Source organism: Geotrypetes seraphini, chromosome 17, assembly GCF_902459505.1.
Source record: "Geotrypetes seraphini chromosome 17, aGeoSer1.1, whole genome shotgun sequence".
NCBI lineage: Eukaryota > Metazoa > Chordata > Amphibia > Gymnophiona > Dermophiidae > Geotrypetes > Geotrypetes seraphini.
The window spans coordinates 46451883-46465973 of NC_047100.1; the positions used below are offsets into that span (position 1 = coordinate 46451883).

General features: G+C 45.2%; 1 protein-coding gene across 2 annotated transcripts in view; it reads right to left on the reverse strand.

Annotated features, from left to right (window-relative positions):
• The window catches only part of SEMA3B (semaphorin 3B), a 251525-nt gene extending 238689 nt beyond the window's left edge, over window positions 1-12836 (reverse strand). Inside the window, exon 1 of one of the 2 annotated variants that reach the window (XM_033925997.1) lies at window positions 12462-12836. The gene's annotated coding sequence lies outside the window, so the exon portion shown is untranslated. The remainder of the gene's footprint in view (window positions 1-12461) is intronic. The other variant, XM_033925996.1, reaches the window with a different exon arrangement.
• Between the last annotated feature and the right edge of the window lie 1255 nt (window positions 12837-14091).

The following is a 14091-nucleotide window of genomic DNA, read 5'->3' on the forward strand; positions in this document are numbered from 1 at the left end:
TGTCATAGTCTTTTGTTGTTGGGTCACAGTGAGAGGAAGAACTTCGTATGTTTCATCATGGCAGATGAGGAAGACATATCTGTGAGTACGCCAGAGGTGTGTGATTGAATTTGTGTTAAACTTGTAAAGAGCGGTAATTAAACTCTTGAAATGTTATGGCAAGAATAAGTTGGTGAAACAATTAACCCTGTTACAGTATTTTGGTGGTAGAAGTACTTCAAAGAAGGTAACATGCGAGCAATTGATGAAGCACGATCTGGGAGGCCATCCACCAGTTACGGATGTCAACATTGCCAAAGCTATGGAGAGGTTGCAAAATGATAGAAGGCTAACTTTACACAAACTTTTGGCTTCACTTGGCATCTCACTTGAACGGGTTCAACATACTGTGACAGAGTAACTGAAAATGTGTCGCGTGGGTAACCAGAAATCTCACAGAAGAGCAGATGAACTATGAGTTGAAGTGTGCAAGAACACTGTTCGAAGTGAAAAACACTACAGACAGTGCTCTAAAAGTGATGTTGCAAAATAGTCTACTGCATTTCTCTGAAATATTTTTGAAACACTGCAAAAAACATACTGAATGTGAGGACACTACTTTGAAAAAGACAAATGTTCAGATCCTGTGGAGTCATCCGATTCTGAATTTAAAAAAAAACCTGGTCTCATTACTTTTCAATCCCCCTTGTAAGTATGAGTGGGGCCAACCAAATGGGCGGGCCACAAGCATGTGTCTCAATTGCATGCGTAACTTACAGAAAACAGCAAGTTATGCACAGAACTCAGCATGTGGCACCCAGGAAAATGCCCACTGTATCTGAATGAAACACACCTTGAGGTACAGCTGAAAAAGGTATGAGCAAATTCTTCCCTTTTAGTAGGATTAAGAAAATGAGTGACTTGTCCATAAAAAGCTTAAGAGAAACCTTTGCACCAGATTGACTTTACAGAGTTAAGAAGATGATGATGCCAGAGACATCTCGTAACTCTAGAGGTGGGAGTGTTAGTGGGTTGGGGATTGGAGAACTGGGAGAGTCAGACCACACTGGAGGCTCTCTGATTAAAAGCCTCCCTGACGCACAAGCCAATACTCAAAAAACTTACCGCTGGCAGGAAGGCCAGTTAGCACAGGAACAGAGCACATATTAATCTGTGCAGAATGCTCAGAGGGCTTTAGTATGGGAAACATGTGCGTGGCAGACACAGCTGCAAATTGTATTTAAATGTAGTCACATGTTTGTTAATGACATTGTTTGCTATGCCTTTCCAATGCTCAAGAACAGCGCACAAACCCTGCTCTTAACGCTGGAAAAATAACGCCATCTCCGAGCTGGTGGTGGAAGGTTTAACGAGAAGATTTCTTTTGATTTCCAGCTTAAGATCCGCTGGTTTGCTTTCTGTTGGAAGTGGAAAAGCAAGCCTGTGAGCACTGGTACCGAGACAGAAATGTACATGAGCAGGGCAGGATTAACCAATAGGCCAAGTAGGCACCTGCCTAGGGCCAGGGGGGCCCAATGAAGGAAGGCATCAACATTGTTTTTTCCAAATGGCGATGGGCCCCTCCAGCATCGATCAGCAACGCGGGCCCCACCCCGATCGGCAATGCGGCCCCCCCATCGATGGAAAGTAAGAAGGGTATTACAACCAGAACGAAAGAAGTTATCCTGCCATTGTATCGGGTGATGGTGCGTCCGCATCTGGAGTACTGCGTCCAATATTGGTCGCCGTACCTTAAGAAAGATATGGCGTTACTCGAGAGGGTTCAGAGAAGAGCAACACGGCTGATAAAAAGGATAGAAAACCTTTCATACGCTGAGAGATTAGAAAAATTGGGACTCTTTTCCCTGGAGAAGAGGAGACTTAGAGGGGATATGATAGAGACTTACAAGATCATGAAAGGCATAGAGAGAGTAGAGAGGGACAGATTCTTCAAACTTTCGAATAATAAAAGAACAAGAGGGCACTTGGAAAAGTTGAAAGGGGACAGATTCAGAACAAATGCTAGAAAGTTCTTCTTTACCCAACGTGTGGTGGACACCTGGAATGCGCTTCCAGAGGACGTAATAGGGCAGAGTACGGTACTGGGGTTCAAGAAAGGATTGGACAGTTTTCTGCTGGAAAGGGGGATAGAGGGGTATAGAAATAGATAGAGGATTACTGCACAGGTCCTGGACCTGTTGGGCCACCGCGTGTGCGGACTGCTGGGCACGATGGACCTCTGGTCTGACCCAGCGGAGGCATTGCTTATGTTCTTATGTTAAGACAAGCAAGCAACGTGGGTAAGAAAGGCAACGGGAACTGTAATTGTGCAAGCGGTGCTGCTTGCCCAAAGCTTCCCTCTGACGCAGCTTCCTGTTTCTGCCTGGGCACATGGTGGGGTGGGGCGGGGCAGGGGGACCCAGTGTACTTGTGTGCCTAGGGGCCCTCGACGAATTAATCTTGCCCCGTACATGAGTCCAAGCAAAGCCGAAAATGAAGTACACATTGGCACCTGTTTTCTGTGCTTAAATGTAAGCCTTCCAAATTGGGGAAAAAAAGAAAATCTTATATTTAAAGGCACCAAGAGCGGCACTGGTGTGAATGGTCAGATATGCCTGGCATATGTGCATGTGTTAAGCATGTTCCTCCCTCTTTTTTTTTTTTTTTTTACTTTTACAGTGTGCATATAATTTGATTATCATATATCATTTTCTATGAGTAACAGAGAGCTAGTTTTCTGTGTTGTTCCAGTGGTATGGGGTGTGTACGGTTGGTTTTACTGTGGGAGTTCTGAGAATCGGCCTGCCAGGGTATCTTGGAACATAGATGCTCTTGATCAGAGAACATCTAGTAGTGGACTGGGCTTCCAGGGTTGGGAAATCTGCATTGACATGGGAGTCCAGGGGGTGTCTAGGGGAAGGAGCTTCAGGAGTACGGAAACGTTTACAGGAATAGGGAGTGTGAGTCAATGAGTCTAGCTGGCCATTTTTATTTTTTTTTTATATCTCACTTCTTGTCAATGCTTAAGCCAATCCCCATTCACACACTGACAGGGAGACATTTTACTCACAATGTTTTCTCTTTTTTTGGACAGTGCATGCTTTTACAGCCATTAGTTTACAGTATCAGGTGTAAAAATTATTTTTAGCACATGAATTAGAATGTTATGTGTCGAAGCTAAGCCCAATGTTCTAATATACCACTTACTGCATAAAGGCCAAAATTAACACAGAAACATGAAGTCAGATAAAGACCATATAGCCCAGGGCTGGCCACACTTTTTGGGTTTGCGAGCTACTTTTAAAATGACCAAGTCAAAATGATCTACCAAAAATAAAATTTTTAAAAAACACAACGCACACTGTACGCATAGAAAATGTTAATTATCATTCCTATTCCAGGGTTTTTCAAAGAGGTCAAAGCAGATGACTCTATGCACTATCACCTCAGTAACAACCATACAAAAATAGACAAATATACCCCCCTCCCTTTTTACTAAACCACGATAGCAGTTTTTAGAGCGCAGGGAGCTGCGCTGAATGCCCAGCGCTGCTCTCGACGCTCATAGGCTCCCTGCGCTAAAAAACTCTATTGCGGTTTAGTAAAAGGGGACCTTAGTGTAAAATATAGACAGCAGATATAAATTCAGACACATTTTGATCACTAAATTTAAAATAAAATCATTTTTCCTACCTTGTCTGGTGGGTGATTTCATGAGTTTCTGGTTGCACTTTCTTCTTCTGACTGTGCATCCAATCTTTCTTCCCTTCTTTTAGCCTGTATGCTTCCTCTCCTCCAGACTTCGTTCCCTCCCCCAACTTTTCCTTCCTCTCTCCCTGCCCTTTCTTTCTCTCTGCCTCCCTTTCTTTTTTTTTCTGTTTCTCTTCTTTCCTTCTGTCTCCCTGCCTACCCTTTTTCTTTCTTTCTCCCTGCCCTCCCCCAAGCCACTGCCACTGCCATTGCCATCGGGGACCAGGACCCAAACGCCACCAATAACAGGCCCCAAGCTCTCCCTGCTTCGGCCAACCAGCATTCCTCTCCCCGACATCAATTCTGCCGTCGGGAAGAGGAAGGCTGATCAGCCCAAGATCGTGATCAACCTATTGGGGGAAATGCTGCCGGGTCCTGCCTTCGCGGAAACAGAAAGTAGGCAGGACCCGGCAGGAAGAAGAACAAATGCTTCACTAACCTGTCTCCCGCATTAGCTTGTAGCGAACGCTTGCTTCAGGGCTCTCAACATGTGCTTGCCGGCTTCCCTTCTCCCCCCCCCCCCCGGACATAACTTCCGGTTTCGGAGGGAAGAGAAGGGAAGCCGGCACGCACATGTTAGAGCCACGGAGCATAAGTTCGCTACGGGCTGAAATCTCCAAGCCGGTTTTTTGGGGTTTTTTTTAATGTTCAGCAGCGGCGGCAGCAGCAGATGACAGCTGGGCGGACCGCCCAGCTAAAAGGCCCTAGAGAGAACACTGGAGAGGAAGGCTGATTGGCCCGGTAGATCAGGACGGCAACACGAGTCTATCACGGAGCCCGGGATGGGCTCCGAGATCGACTCGCGTTGCCTTCCTGAGCTACTGGTCGATCGCAATCGACGTGTTGGGCACCCCTGATATAGCCTGTCTAGTCTACCCATCCATACTATCTACTATCCTTTTCACTCTCTTAGAGATTCTATGGACTTGTTCCAAGCTTTCTTGAATTCAGATTCAGTTTTCATCTCCACCACCTCCACGGGAGGCCATTCCATGGATTCGCCACGATTCCTGTAAGAAAGTATTTCCTCAAATTACTCTTGAGTCTATCCTCTTTCACCGTCATCCTTTGCCCTCTCTTTCCAGAGCTTCCTTTCAATTGAAACAGACTCTTTTTCTGTGTATTTATGCCATGGAGGCATTTAAATGCCTCTCTCATATCTCCCCTCTCTCGCCTTTCTTCTATGGTATACATACTGAGATCTTGGAGGAAGAGAGAAGGTGATCAGTTTCTTCCACGACTTCAGAAAAGGTGGTAGGGGTTGCTGAAGGGAGGTTGGCAGAGTGGATAGCTGGAAGAGGTGGTGACATAGTTGAGAATTCAAGGTGAATCTTGTCATGGAAAAACTCTGCCATTGTCTGGGGGGGGGAAGTGAGGAGGTGGGGGTACTTAGAGTAGTGAATTGGTAAAGAGATGGCGAGGGTTGGCACTAAATTAGTTAAATGGTTGTAGTATTCTTGTTTGGCAAGCGACAGGGTAGATTGGAAGGACGTCAGCATGAATTTGAAATGGATGAAGTCGGCATGCATTCGGGATTTAAGCCACAGATGTTCAGCAGTTCAGCTGTGTCTGATAATGAATGTTGGGGATCAGCCAGGTAATGGATGTTGGAGATCAACCAGGGATGGGGTTTGGCACATCTTACAGGATGTGAAATGGGAGGAGCAAGGGTATCAATAGAAAAGAGAATGGAGTTATAGGAGAGGACAGCTTCATTGACAGACTTGTCTGACATAGTAGTAGAAAGGAAGGATGAGACAATGGTAGAGAGCTTGTCAGGGTCAATAGCCTGAAGGTTTCTATATGTATGGGCAGTGATCGGCCAAGTTTAGGGGAGAGGGTGATAAGTAGTGAAGGTGAGCAGCCGATGGTCAGAGATGGGAAGGGTTGAGGTGCAGAATTCGCTAGAGAAGTTGGAGGAGAGGACGAGGTCAAGAAGTGGCCTTTCGGGTGCACAGGGGTGGTGAAGCACAGCTGGAGATCATATGAGGATGTTAGAGAAAGAAACCTGGATGTATAGGAGTCAGAAGGGTCATCAGCATGGATGTTGAAGTTGCCGAGAATAAAGGAGGGAGATGAGAGTTCAAGAAAGGAGAGCCAGGAGTCAAAGTCAATGAGGAAGGAGGAGGAGAAGGACTTATCAGGGGTTCAGTAAATGACTGCTACTCAGAGATAGAGGAGCAAATAGATGGATGGAGTGAAAAGGAAGGAGAACAGTGATATTGAGGCAGAAGAAGGGGTTGATATTTACAAGATGGTGAGAGTAAGAGTCCAAAATCGCCTCTGTGACCATCTGGGCAAGGAGTGTGTGAGAAAAGGTACCCTCCATGTCACAGGGCAGCGGCGGAAGCAGAATCTTCATGGAAGATCAAGGTTTCAGTTAGTGCTAGCAGGTGGAGCTTTCTAGAGATAAAGAGGTCACTAAGTTTGTTGGAGACAAAGTAGGCATTCTACAGGGCACATGAAAAGGGCAGGGAGGAACAGGGAAGAGAGGACCAGAAATAAGATTGGTTATATTAAGGTGTGATCCCCATGAGTAGGCTGAGGGATGATTGGGAGGACCGGGGTTAGGATTGATGTCCCCAGCAGAGAGCAAGAGAAGGAGTAGGAGAATATGAGTGAATGTGGGAGAGGCATGGGGGCTATGCCATGGTCGAGATGCATATAGGTAAACTAGGGATATCTGAATGAGAGGGAGAAAGTGTAGTAGCTGTAGGGCTGAGAAGAGGGTGGGGGAGAAGGGGGAGGTGATGAAGTTGAAAAGTGAGTGGTGTGGTGGTGACGGGTTAAGTGGTTTGGTATGGGGAAGGTCAGTAGAAGCAAGAGGAATTGGTAAACAGGGGTCACTGGGGAAGGGAGTGAGTAAGTAGTACCTGCCTCCTAACTGGACAGTGAGAATTGTCCTAGATATGATGGTGCAAGACATAAGAACATAAGAAACGCCTTCGCCGGATCAGACCCTAGGTCCATCTATTCCGGCAACCCGCACACGCGGAGACCAAGCCAGGTGCTCCCAGATGGAGACCCTGGTTACCCGTATCCATCTATGTGTTTTGCAAGGAGGTATACATCCAACTTACGCTTGAAACCCAGAATGGTAGTCTCCGTCACCACCTCCTCCGGGAGAGCATTCCAAGCGTCCACCACCCACTGTGTGAAACAGAACTTCCTGACATTTGTCCTGAGCCTGCTGCCCCTCAGCTTTAGTCCATGACCTCTTGTCCGTTTCACATTTGACAATGTGAACATCAATGATTCTTGCTCTATTTTGTCGAATCCTTTCAGTATTTTAAAAGTATCAATCATATCCCCTCGCAGTCTCCACGCACGAAGGCTATAGCCATGCGAGTGCCACAGAAAAGTAAGGATAAAGAAGGGTAAAAAATTTTCAGTATTCTAAATGATGATGCCCTTGTATAAGACTCTCCTTTTTTCTACTGGCCATTCCTCTCCCTATGCACACAGCATCTTTCTAGCTTTCAGCATCAACTATTCTACCTGTTTGGTCACCTTAAGATCACCACACATGATCAAACCCAAATCCTGCTCGTCTTTCTTCACCCCTTAAACTGTACAATTCCTTTAGGCTTTTGCAGCCCAAATGTATGACCCTGCATTTTTTAGTATTAAATCGTAATTGCTTCACTAAGCCCCTCCTCACACTACCAACATTTACTATACTCTATGTTGCCTTTCACTCAACCAGTTTATTTATTTATTTAAAACATTTGTATTCCCGCTTTTAGCCAAAGCTAACTCAGTTCCTAACTCAGTCAGTCACTTTAGGCCCCATACCAAGGGCACTCAGTTTGTTTATTAGTCATCTACAAGGAACTGTGTGAAAGGCTTTGCTAAAATCTAAATATACTACATCTAAATCTTCCAGTCACCCGGTTGAAGAAATTAATCAGACTTTTTTGTCAAGACCTGCTGCATGCTGCATCAGGTTCTATAATCCACTGGATTCCAGAAACTTCACTATTATCCATTTTAATAGTGTTTCCATTAATTTACTTACCACAGAAGTCACCGTTCTACTGTATCTGGTCCTGAATGTGTTCACTGGTGCTGCTGAGCCAAGAGCTTCCAAATGCTGGTAGGAGTAAAGTCCAAGCATTTGCAATCCCCCATAACTTTGAAGCAAGGGAGAGAATGAGAGAACGACAGTGTGTGAGAGAGAAGGAGGCATGTTGCCAATGGGGATGGAGGAGAGAGGAAGAAAAGTTGGACTCATGGAGGGACAGAGAGAGATGTTGGTTCGGTGAAGGGAGTGAGGTTCAGAGAAGAGGAAGTGTGCAAGAGGCAGAAAGAAAGAAATATTGGATGCACAGTTAGAAGGAAGTGCAACCTGAGACTCATGAAATCACCAGACAACAAAGGTAGGAAAAATGATTTTATTTTCAATTTAGTGATCGAAAAGTGTCCATTTTGAGAATTTATATCTGCTGTCTATATTTTGCACTATTTGTCTATTTTTCTATAGGTGTTACTGAGGTGAAATTGCATATTTTAAAATCATCTGCCTTGACCTCTTTGGAAAAAAAAAAAGAATATAAATGATAATTAACATTTCCTCTGCACAAGTGTGCTTTGTGGTTTTTTTTTATTTTGTGGTTACCATTATGTATTAATAAGATTATATTGTGTGTATATGAAAAATGGATGGAAGAAATTACATTACAATTAGTACTATTATTATGGGGGGTGGGATCTGGGTCGAAGCCTGGGCGGGATACTCTGTTGACATTTGTTACACTTAGGGGATACTTGGCTTGAAGAGGTTGAGAAACTGCTTTAGAGCATAGGTCCTAAGCATACTGTCACAATTATACAGAAGGGCTGATGCAATAAGGGATTTTCTCATTCCAAGTATATACAGTAACACAGTAAATGACAGCAGAAAAAGATCCTCATGGGCCACCCAGTCTGCCCAAAGTACCAGAGCCTCGCCCAGCACCCCATGTAGGCCTAGACAGTGACGTAGCGAGGGTAGAAGATGCCAGGGGCAGTAGAACCCCCCTCTCTGCCAACTGCCCCCACGCAACACTTGCGCCCTCCCTTCCCACTCTGTACCTTTTTAAATCTTCGCGATCGACCATTTGGGCACCCCTGCCCTAAACTGTACCGTTCCCTTGGGTTTTTGCAGCCCAAATGCCCTTGCATTTCTTAGCATTAAATTTTAGCTGCCAAATTTAAGACCATTCTTCAAGTTTCACCAGGTCTTTCTTCATGTTATTCACACCATCTGGCAAATTGCAAATTTTGGTATCATCCGCAAAGAGGCAAATCTTACCCGACAACCCTTCAGCAATATAGTTTATAAAAATGTTAAAAAGAACAGGCCCAAGAACAGAACCTGGAGGCACACCACTGGTAACATCCCTTTCCTTAAAGTGATCTCCATTGATCACTACCCTCTGTCACCTTCCACTCAACCAGTTCAGATCAACAGAGATGGTTTTATGGAACAGATGGACAGAGACAGAACCAGAAACAGGTAAGGGTGCTTTCACGTAAGAAACACATGGAAACCATCTATGTTATTTTGTTGTTGTTGTTACAGGACCTACACTGGAATCTTCAGCCACCTATAACTAGTCAGATTACTTTGCTATACACTCCCAGTCTTCCCATCCTCAGTCCAGGCCCTTAATCTCAGCTCAGAAGCTGGCACACTATCCTTGTACCAGAGGCCAAGCACCTGTGACTGATGGTAATTTATGTGCCTGGAGCTATTTCTTTGTTTTTATTACCAGTAAACTTTAACTTGTATCATAGGGGCCCTGAGAAGATGTCCTCAGGTAAAGTACTACTGTGGGATTCTTAAGGATGATCTTCCCCTGGGCTTTGAGTTGGAAGGGACATGATAAAAGCCTTCACATCTAGGTCCAGAGTTCAAGTTCAGTCGAAAGGAATTAGCTATTCTGCGTGGATGCTCCCCCATGCCAGGACCCCTTAGCTTACCCCTGCACTTGACTTCTGGATGGAGCCCTTGGATTAACTTTGGCTCTGGTTAACCACCTCCCAAAGATCTGCCCAAAGGACTTTATATGTACAAGCAGACAGCTGGTATTGGGAAAAAATCCTCCCCAAATGAAAGAGATGATGCTTCTCTGCCCTTCAGCAAAGGCGTTGTCAACCAATGTGTGGCTGGTTATTGGGTTTGTAGGTTTCCATTTAAAAAGCAAAAACAGAAACATATATACTGTACAACTGAGATCTGTGAGAAGAAAGTTCAAAACCCTCAAGCAGCCTCCAGAAAGTGGGTCACTTGGCAGTTCAAGACATTAAGATACTTCCAATCCAATGTCTTATATAACGGGTCATTCGCGGATGGGACTCGAACCGGTTAACAAAGTTAGCTTAAATGTACATAGGAAAACAATAATTAGACAAGAAGAACTTATACTGAAATTTCTTATTTGGCAGCTAAACATTTATCAAACAAATACATCTTCAGAGTTTTTCTAAAACATGTCAAAGAGGAAAGGAGTCTAATTTCTGAAGGGAGATCATTCCAAATTTTTACCAAGGCAAATGCCATAGAGTATGAAAGCCTGCCAAAAACTTACCTCTAATTGAAGGAAATATAATTTAAATTTATGTATTCCTCTGGTTGAAAGAGGTTCTTAAGAGTTAAAGCAAAGAGTGAGCAATGGGGAAAAAATCCCATATAAACTTTTAAATACAACACTAACACATTTGAACTGAACCCTCCAACATACCGGGAGCCAATACAATGTTCTCAGTAATGAAGTAAAGTGATCATATCTACTCTTTCCAAAAATCAATTTAGCAGCCGTATTCTGAATAAGCTGTACTTAAACTGATCTAAAGAGAATTCGCATAGTCTAAATGGGCTAAAATAATAGCTTGAACCAATACAACAAAGTGACACTGGTGAAAAAAACAACGAACCCTCTTTACATGAGACCCTAAACCGCAGAAGCGGCTTACGGTAGGTCATAAGAGAGAGAACCACCACCACCAAACAAAAGCCTTCCATGGCTCTGTGTGCAACAAGTGAATTCTAGCCTAATGCTCCAGAAAGAACTGCCCTTCTCACTAGTAAAGTATTAACAACATCCCAAATGTCCTGGCAGGTTCAGCAGAAAGGGCCTGTAAGGGGAAATAACATTAATTCTCACATGGTGCTCTCTCACAGGATCAGGAAGGGCATGCTTTGATAGGGCTGCGTGTACGGTGCTGTTGTAGTTTTCAGGAGGATCAGAGCACTTGTCGAGTGAGAGAAGACTGCACTTACAAGGAGTGCGTGGCGCAGTGGTTAAAGCTACTGCCTCAGCACCCTGAGGTTGTGGGTTGAAACCCTCGCTGATCCTTGTGACCCTGGCCAAGTCATTTAATCCCCCCATTGCCCCAGATACATTAAATAGATTGTGAGTCCAGCAGGACAGACAGGGGAAAATGCTGGTAGTACCTGAATAAATTCATGTAAACCGTTCCTAGCTCCCTTGGGAGGACAGTATAGAAAATGGAATAAATAAATAAATGTCTCTGTTCTCTGGCAAAAGTGCTGTCTACAGGAGGAGGAAATAGGTAAAGTTTGTATTTGGTAAGAAGAGAGCATGTGTGAGCAGCAGAATTGGCCCTTGAACACAATTCAACTCCACCTGTGATTAACAACAGTATCATTTGCTCAGACACAGAGAAGGGAAGGGACGAAGGGGAAGGGGTAAAACACGGATCTCGCGGATCTAAAACCGCACGTCCTTAAAAATCCGAGGTCCGTGCATTGACAAGTCCGCCTTCGCTTTCCCTTCAGCTCAGCTCAGGTCCCCGGCTCCCTCGCGGACCTCACGGCTCTTAACTGCACGTCACATCCTTAAAAATCCGAGGTCCGCGCCACTTTTAGTCTCTGGCTCCAACAGAGCTCTATGACAATTTACCTCTGACGGATCCTAGCATAGGGAGGGAAAAGCATTAGAATCCGTCAGAGTTAAATTGTCATAGAGCTCTGTCGGAGCCAGAGACTAAAAGTGGCACGGACCTCAAAAGTGGCGCGGAACTCGGATTTTTAAGGATGTGCAGTTTTAGATCCGCGAGGTCCATAAGGTCCGCATTTTACCCCTTCCCGGGACGAAGTGATAAGGCCGGTCTCAATTAGGGCACTGGTCCTTGACCTAAGGGCCTCCGTGGGAGCGGACCGCTGGGCACGATGGACCACTGGTCTGATGTAAGAGGCAAAACCAACCAATTATTTCTTCCCTCATCTTAGCATCTCTCTCAGAACACAAACATTTCTTTATGTTATAACATTTTATTGAAGGAATCAAACAAATATACAACAATATGATACAAAAAGACATTCTTTACAATCAAATTCACAATAAAACCTTTGCATAAACATTTTATCATTCCTCCAAAATATATTTTAATATATCTAAACCACTTTTCCCCTATATCCCCCCTCCCCACTCCATACATATATATTAAAATCATTCCAATTTCCCTCCCTACCCCAGAATGAACACCAAATAAACAAAAATATTTAAATAAAACATTTCTTTAAATGGGGGGGGGAGAGTCATCCCCGGCTAAAAGATGTCCTGGTGTTAAGGGGGGGGAGGTTTCGTCCCCCCGCCCTTTGACAGGCTCCCACTGAGGTCCAGCACATGGCCAGCCCGGTCAGGGAGGCGCTGCTGTGCTTCTGTAAACTGCCCCCCCCCTCCCATTTGTGGAAAGCGACGGGGGGGGGGGGGCGGTCAACCCACCTGAGCAGGTCCCGAGTCCAGTTGCGATCCGCGACGGCTCTAAGTGCCCAGTCCCGGGCCAGCTGCGCTCAGGTCACGCGCCGACTCGCGCCGCACCATCCGCCCCCGCCGCATCTGGCCAGAAGTTCGCCCCGCCGAACACCTGCCCCGCGCTGGCGCGAGACGGCCACTTTACATCCTTCGCAAAATCCACTCGGGCTGCTCCGTTGCCGGCGGGAGGTGGGGGGTGTTTCACTCAAAAGCAGGAAGAAGAAACCCCAAAAGTTTGTTTGTTTGTTGAGGTGGGGAAGTCAACTCGTCCTCGCGACGACTCGGGAAAAGCCCGGCGCGAGCGAGTGAACCGCTTCCCTGCCGCGAGCCGCCTCCTCCTCCTCCTCCCCCTCCCGCGCGCTCCGCTGCTCCTCTCAACTGCCTCCTCCCCCCTCCCGCGTGAGGGAGTGGAAAGGGCGGGCAACGGCGTCGCGATCGGGGCACCTTGTTCTCGCGCACTAGCACGCGGCTCCCTCAGCGCGGGTTCGCCCCCAGCTCCCGTGAAACGACGGCCACATTAAAAAGATTTATTTTCTTTAAAAAAAAAGTCTATACCGTTTAAAACTAAAAAGTTTACAGAATTACATAAAGAATTTAAAAAAACAAAACCATCCTAACATAGACATACAAATAATCCTCAGAAATATCTACAGACTAAAACCATATTAAAGGAAGGGCAATTATTGACTAGAAAAAGCCATCTACAAATAGCTGCATCTTGAGTAGTTCCGTAAAGTGCCCTTTTCACCACAATTTCGTATTTGGGGCCCACAAGGGATTTCCATATTTTAACTCCTGCACAGCAGTTTACCAGTCTCAACAAGCCTTGGGTCCACATTGGTCTTCACTAAAGCTAGATTTTCAGAATGTAATGATCTGTTTGGTGTATAACCGAGCATATTCTTTTTAAACAATTCTGGAATGTTTCCAAACAAGAATTGGTGGCAGATCGGTACTGTTTGATATTGCATTCTGAAGGCGACTGCTAGCCAATGCAATTGCTGTAGATAAGGCGAAATGTGATCAAATTTAGACAATCCCATTATCAATCTTGCTGCTGCATTTTGCATAACCTGCAGTGCCCTATTCCTTGCTTTTGTTATTCCAAGGTGGACATTACAATAATCAGGTCTTGCCAAAACCATAGCTTAACCACAGTACAGAAATCATATGGTGCAAGCACTGGTTTCAATCGATGTAACAAATGCATTTGTGCAAAACATGCCTGTACAGTCTTGGTTACTTGCAACTCCATAGTCAGTAAAGTGGGGACAAATCTCTCTGCAACAGCCAGCCCACCTCAGACTCGCCTGTTCCCATTTTCCCCATCCTTCTGCTGACCTTGAGGCCCGTTTGCATGTGGCAGAAGCAGTTGGAGCTAGCTCGGAAACTCTTCAAGGTTCAGAGTGTTCTCGCCTTGAGGCACACACACCAAAGCCTGCTGCGGGAAATATATTCTGCCATCGGACGAATCCAGTGCTTCTCAACCCAGTCACTCAGGTTTTTTGGGTTTTTTCAGGATATCCACAAAGAAAATGCATGAGCTAGATTTACATACTGAGGAGGAAGAGCATACAGATTTATTTGGGGGATCCTGCAA